General features: G+C 46.8%; 1 protein-coding gene across 1 annotated transcript in view; it reads left to right on the top strand.

The window, feature by feature from the left end:
- The first annotated feature begins 6,835 nt into the window (after positions 1 to 6,835).
- The window catches only part of DAAM2 (dishevelled associated activator of morphogenesis 2), a 126,429-nt gene continuing 126,107 nt past the window's right edge, over positions 6,836 to 7,157 (top strand). The window contains exon 1 of the mRNA XM_032409878.1: positions 6,836 to 7,061. The gene's annotated coding sequence lies outside the window, so the exon portion shown is untranslated. The remainder of the gene's footprint in view (positions 7,062 to 7,157) is intronic.

Genomic DNA, 7,157 nt, shown 5'->3' with positions numbered 1-7,157 from the left:
GAAAATCTGTGCTTGTGCATATTTACAGGAGAATTCATTAAGTGTGCCAATGTCCTGTGCTCTTTCCAAGGGAAATGGGGGTGGGTTTTATCTTTCTTTCTATCTGTGTGTCTGATTGTGTACACACAGCTGAAAAGACAAGTTACTGAGAACTTTCCAAAAGAAATGAATGGGATAAACCAGATTGCCAAGTTACTGAGTGGTAATTAAGAACAGACTCCTAACATCATCACTTTGCCATTTTTAAGATATTTTCCTTTAAAAGACAAAACCACCAAATGATGAAACATGTCATGCTTCTCCTGAAGTCCCTTAGTCTTACACAAGTTCCTGCTCAGTTGTACACACATGTATATGCCAGCCCAGAGTCACACATGCTTGAAGATTGTAAGCAGCCTCAAATTATTTTTCAATGGTGAAAAGTGTGTGTGTGTGTGTGTGTGTGTGCATGTGTGTGTGTGTTACCCATCCTTACCCTCAGTAGAGATCAGTGGAAAGATTCCTTTCTCTCACATTTCAAAATACAACTTTACCCTGAAGCTAATTGAAACACTTGGCCCTGAGCATTATTTTTCACAGGGTTTTGAGCTACTGAAAGTGGGACTAGAATGGGAGTTTGTATGCCGTTGTGAGTGGGCAAGTATTCTGAGTCCAGAAATAACATGAGCAGCTGTGGCTACTAGTGGGCATGGCCTTCCCCAGCCTGGAGACCTTAGGCTCTGATCACACATTGTCTGGGGTGGGGGTGGGGACGTTGAGAAGGAATGTCACCCCCTTCCTTGCCCACTGAAGCACTCTGCACACTGTGTGATATTCCATCCTACATCTTGCCAGGTGTGCTGCCTCACTGGCCCTGCTGGGGGGCCACATACCAGATTAGACACACGCGTGGCCTGCCTCGCCGTGGGGGTGGAGGGCTGCCGCCACCATGTCCCAGGATTGTGTGTCTTGTGGTTAAACACTTAGGGTTTTGACGTAGGCAAGGCAGCAGAGCCGACCCTCAAAGCCATTGCAAACAACCTGAGAAGGCTTCTCAAAAAATGCAGTCCTGCGCCTCGGAAGGAGACAGCTTTTATGGGGCAATTTTCCAATCGCTGCCTATTTGGTGTGGTCGTGTCTGATTCCGGGGAAGTTTCTTAACTCCGGACAAAGACGTTTGCAGAGAACTGGATACCAGAAACCTGGTGAATTGTACATTAATGTTAAGTGCATTCTCGGTATTAACTAACACAGCAGCCATGTGTTTTCAGTGGGGGGGGGTGGGCAGGAAATGGGAAAGGACAAAGAGAAGGACAAGCATATAAGAATAATGGCCATCTGTAAGGTACAAAGGTTCTATAATTCAATTCTCACTTTGCACCATGGAGTTGATCCTCCTGTTAATCTGTATTTTTCAGAGAAGCCAAATGATGTTCTTACTCAGCTTAAAAGCCAGAGCTGGGATTAGAAACCAGGTTTTCCTGATGCCATATTTGGAGGCTTTTCTACTATATACCACAATGAGGATCTGAACCATCCTTGAGCAGTTCATGTCCTGCTGATCCTTTCCAGGAAGAAACTGTGGTAGATCTGGACTTTTTCTCCCTTTAGTTGTATCCTTGGATGTTACTGTCTGATAATAGAAGGCCAGGAGGCCTGTTCTAAACAATGGAGATTTCATCCCTTATTATAAGTGAGAGAAGCAGGATGGGGCCTATGATCAAAATGCCTGATGTGCGACACGTCCCTACTGAACTGGGTCCAGTTTAGAACAAGCTTCTTCTACTTTCTAGGCATTAACAGTGCCCTCGATACAGAGTTTGGCACTTTCCTGATCAGAGCCTGGGCATCAGTGGGGCGATTCTGACAGCATACATGGTGGGATCAGAGAAATCTCACAAATCAGTGATCCTTTCCTTCCCAGTTTCAGAAGCATTCATTGGGGTAGGGACTTTCAATATGCTTTGCCTCATTTCAACAATCCTTTGGGATGCAATGATCTTTGTCTCATGTTATTGATGAGGAACGTTGTGCTAGGATTCTCCAGAGAAACAAAACCAACAGGATGTGTGTGTGTGTGTGTGTGTGTGTGTGCACGTGCGTGTGTGCACACAGATGGACAGATGGATTTATTTTAAGACATTGGCTCATGGGACACCTGGGTGGCTCAGTCGGTTAAGTGTCTGCCTTCGGCTCAGGTCATGATCCCGGGGTCCTGGGATTGAGTCCCGCATCAGGCTCCCTGCTCAGCGGGGAGCCTGCTTCTCCCTCTGCAGCGCCCCCTGCTTGTGCTCTCTCTCTCTCCACTCCCCAACAAATAAATAAATAAATAAAATCTTAAAAATAAAGAAAGAAATTGGCTCATGCGATTGTGGAGGGTTGAGAAGTACAAAATCTGATGGAGGAGGCTGACAGGCTGGAGACCGGGGAAGACTTGCAGTTCAAGTCTGAAGGCCATCTGCTGGCAGAGTCCTGGAGATCAATCTTTGTTCTATTAAGGCCTTCCACTGATTGGTTGAAGCCCACCCACATTATGGTGATTCCCCAATTTAATTGTTAATCTCATCCTAAAACATCCTTATAGGACATCTGGAATAATGGTTGACCAAATATCTGGGCATTGTGCCTGAGCCACGTTGACACATAAAATTAACCATCACAAACACTAAGCTTCAGAGAGTTACCTGCCATGATGAGATCACACAGCATTGAGAAGCAAGGCTGGGGATTTAACCAAGGTCTCTGATTCTAAGGACTTCTCTTCATGATCTTCTATAGCCCATGTCAGTAAATCAGGGAAAGGAACATGTTATACATAGAGAGGCTCATCTTGATTAGATGGCATAGTCACTGGCTTCTCATTCATTCTCCAAAAGCTCTTCACTAAGTGCTACCAAGGTCCATGTGGTATAGACCGGGAGCTGTACCCCTGGGGAGTGAGCAAGGAGGGACCTTTGTGAAGCCTACTTCTCCCCATGAATAGGCTGAGTCTTGGAAGTACATGGTCGACTCTGGAAGCTGGGGCAAGCTTGGTGAACTGTTTGAGGAGCTCTCAGTGAAGAGGAAGACTTTTCCAGATGAGCAGTGTGCTGCATAGAATGTCACTGTGTGCTCAGGGAACATGCCTGGAACATGTTGATGACTGACAGGTGAAGGAAGAAGGGGCTCCCTCCCTGGCAATCTTGAGAATAGGAAATGCTTCCCTACCTTAGAACTCAATGGTGGGGAGTGGGGTAGAGGGTGAAACACATGACCTCGGAAAGGCCCCTCCCACTTTATGGACTCCTCAGGGCTCACCAGCTTCAAAAACAGCTCCTCAGCACTGAAATCCACATGTTTTATGAGCTTCTCCTGCTCCTTTTCCCAACAGAACCTGAGTAAGCTCACGTGGGCAGGGACAGACTCCCTTCTCCCACACCTGGAATATTCTGTTACCCAGCCTCACTTCCCCTGTTCCCACCCACCACTAAGTGTCTGACCCTGTCCCACCTCATTTTTAATTCCTTCCTTTCTCTCACTTTGCCTGGAATGAGTTAATGAGGATATTGTAAAAAGAGTTAATTCTAAAAGCAGTTAATGAGGATATTCTATTTCTCATTAGGTCTGTCACTTCATTTCTAATTGGAATGCTGCTGCTAATTTCCATGAATTACACTACATCTTCTTATGACTGTGGACAATTCAATTGGCCTGTGGCATGATTTTCAAGGGAGAATGGTCACATCATAGTTCCTGATACTAGAAATGAGTCAGTCATAAAAGTCTCTTATGCCTTAGTAACTTTCCTGCGTCTTTTTTAAAACAATAATAATTAAAAATACATACCCTTTATTTAATCATTGCCACATGCTGGGCAATATGACAATAAATACTTGGGAAAGTGGGATCAAAATTGAGAGGAAAATGGTGGTTGGTGTGTACATTTGGTTGTAGAAACAATGGTTGACTTTCCCCAAGAGCTTGTGGTGGAATTCACAAGAAATGATCAAATCATAGGACAGTCTATGACTCTCAGGAGGACAGCTGCTGACAGATTCCAGAACGGTGACATCTAGGTGAAGGAAGAACCAGGAAGAGAAAGCACACAAGGAAGTCGAAGTGATGGGAAGATGTCCTTGAGAGAAAGGAACCTCAAGAAAGGGGTGGTATAAGCATTTTAAAGGATGTGGAAATGAAGAGGGACAAGACCAATTCACAGAAAAGGTCACTGACTTTAGAAAGAGCAGTTGTAAGGATTCAGGGCAGGATACCAGAGGGGAGCTGGAAGGTGAAGGGGAATCCAGGAACTTAATTCTCTAGTGGACTGTGGCACTTTCCAGTTCCAGAATTTACTTGCAAACTGCTTCATCTAGGTTGAAATAAATAAAATTGATGTCAGCTTAGTAGGAATATGGATTCTTCATTGGATGTTTTTGTTGTGTTATTATAAAGATGTTGTGGAAAATCCACAGAATCGGACTCAGAGGAACTAGGTTAGCATTCAAGGTACCTTGTTTACTGACTGTGTGACCTTGGGCAGGACAGTTATCAGATCTGGCTTCTCTTATATATATAGAAAAAAAAATGGAGGTTATAGCGATAACTCCCCAAATTGTGAGGTTCAGAGGAGATATATGTGTATAGGCTTTGAAAACTATAAAGAATTATGCCAGTGCAAATTTTCATGTTAAAAATAATCATCATACCTGGGGCACCTGGGTGGCTCAGTCAGTTAAGCATCTGCCTTTGCCTCAGGTCATGATCCCAGGGTCCTGGGATTGAGCCCCCATCGGGCTCCCTACTCTGCAGGAAGCCTGCTTCTCCCTCTCCCACTCCCCCTGCTTGTGTTCCCTCTCTCGCTGTGTCTCTCTCTCTGTGTCAAATAAATAAAATCTTTAAAAAAAAAAATCATACCTATAAGCTAATGCTCAGGAATTGTCCCAATATTATGTTATATCTTGGTGAGTTGATCGAGACGTATCTGGTAAGATTATATTTGGTTGTAAACAACAGAAGACTCAATTATAATTTAAACACATACGAGTTTATTTCTCTCACCTACCAAGAAGTCAGAGGAAGGCACAGTCACTTACGATGTCATCTAGGGCCTCAACTCCTTCTGCCTTCCTGTGCCACCATCCTCAACTGAGTGGCTTTTGTTCTCAAGGTTATAGGATGTCTGCTGTGTCTCCAGGCATCATGTCCAAAAGAGAAAAATGGTGGAAGAAGGAATAGGGAGTGTCAAAAAGTTGAGGGGGCATGCCATCTGAATCTGACCTTTTCTTAAAAGAGTTTTTCTGGAAGCTGACTCTTGCCTTCTCCATGCCAACTCACTGGCCAGAACCGGGTTTCTTAGCTATCCCAAGCTACAAGGGAGTCCAGGGTGGTGAATATTGTAGACTTCCAGTTTCTTTAGTTGAGGAAGGCAAGGGAGAAGGGAGTCTGTCAATGGCTTTTGGAAACCAGTTCTTAGCAGAGCTCATCTTGCCAGTGGAGCCTTGATGTGAGGAAGGGGATGGAGGGAGGTGGCAGTGGGATATCATGCTCAGGAGGGCAAACTGACAGTGACCAAACAGCAGGGCTGTGGGCCCTCTGCGGCTTGGACCAAAACATTCTGGCTGTCCCCCACCAAGAGGCTCAGCCCCAAGACTTGGCTCCTTCTGGCAATCAGCCCTAACCAGCTCCTGCCAAAGGGGTAAACACATTCCAACTCCTTGAATCCCTGCTGCACTGTAACTGTGGTTAAGGCATCCCCCCACCTCTACCCCATCTGGGCTAATGGAAAGTTCACCAGAGTTGTGTTTTTTTAGTGATGTTTTGTGGTTATCCATGCTCCTTCCTATTAACGGGGAGTTGAATACCTACACATTTCTGTTATGGAACTACAGAAACAATCTGTCCAATCATATGTATCACATTTATGTTTATTCTCCAGTCTGTGGGAATCATGAAGGATAAAGCATTATACCTTGTTTTCTCCACTCTTGAAAGATGGCTCTTAAGCCAAGCCATTTTCTTAAGCCCCTTTAGCTGGCTGGAGGGACAGATGACCACTGGAATCCAGTCCTAAACACCTAGAAAACTCTGCAACGGTCATCACCTAGTGTGGGCACCCTTTGCTTGCACGCTACTGGGATGGGGCGGGGGGAGGGGGGGCACAGAGATCAAATACCCTGACGATGGTGCCAATCATGGAGGACAAGGCTGCTCTTGACTGAGGTGATTTCCAGTGGAGTCAAGGAGATGGATCACCATCATATTTAAGAAAAAAAAATTAAAAGTAATTTTTAAAAGTATGAATAAGAGCTATTGTAAACGGCTCAAACTCTGTATATAAGCAGTGAAGTAAGATGAATTGACTGGCACGGAGTTGAAAAAGCTATACAGAGGCAGGAAGTGTGGAAAGTAATTTAATAAAAACAAACTTTTTTTTTTTTTTTTAATACATACACACTCCCAAAGAAGAAATGGAAAAGTTGTCAGGGTGTGGACCAGGGCTTCTAATTAGCTGTTCTGGTCTGCCTGATTTACCTCCGTCCTTGCCCCAGCACCTTCCTGGGACTTCTGGTCCCCCGGAGGAACACTTTGGGGAACGAGAGGCATCCCCCAACACCTGACCCCCCACGGCCGGCTCAGACCAGGTCTTCTCGCCCCTTCCCCAGGGGAGCAGCCCGAAACCCGCTGCCCAGGTCGCCACTCTTGCCTCCTTGACCCTCGCTTGTTTCCCAAACAGAGGGAGCCCTGAGAAGGCTCCCTGCCAAAGCTGGAAACAGCTACCCTCATTGTCTGCCTCGCCCTGCCGGCCGCGCTCGCCCTTCCTCCTTCCCCTCCTTTCTGCCTGAAAGTGTGAAAATTACAAATCCCAAGGAACTGCAATCAGAACTCTACCTAGGGAACGTTCAGAGGATCCTTGCCATAAATATCCCGCTCCAAGACGCCTGACGTCAGAGCGGGGCGGGCGGGGGCGCGGGCCGGCCGGGCAGGGAGCCGCGCCGCCCCGCTCTCGGAGCCCGGGGGCGCCCAGAGGAGCCAGGGCCAGCGGCGGTCGGCGGCAGCGGCTTCGGGGCTGCGGGGAGCGGCGGCCGCGCCATGGGGTCCTCGGAGTAAGTGCGCGGCCCTGCGTCTGCTCCGCTTCGCGCCGGGCCGGGCCGGGCGGGGCGGCGGGTGCTTTCTGCCGGCACCTCCACACTTCTCCCTCC

The sequence above is a fragment of the Phoca vitulina genome, unplaced genomic scaffold (assembly GCF_004348235.1).
Source record: "Phoca vitulina isolate PV1807 unplaced genomic scaffold, GSC_HSeal_1.0 scaffold11, whole genome shotgun sequence".
Lineage (NCBI taxonomy): Eukaryota > Metazoa > Chordata > Mammalia > Carnivora > Phocidae > Phoca > Phoca vitulina.
This window is presented reverse-complemented; position numbering and strand designations above follow the sequence as displayed.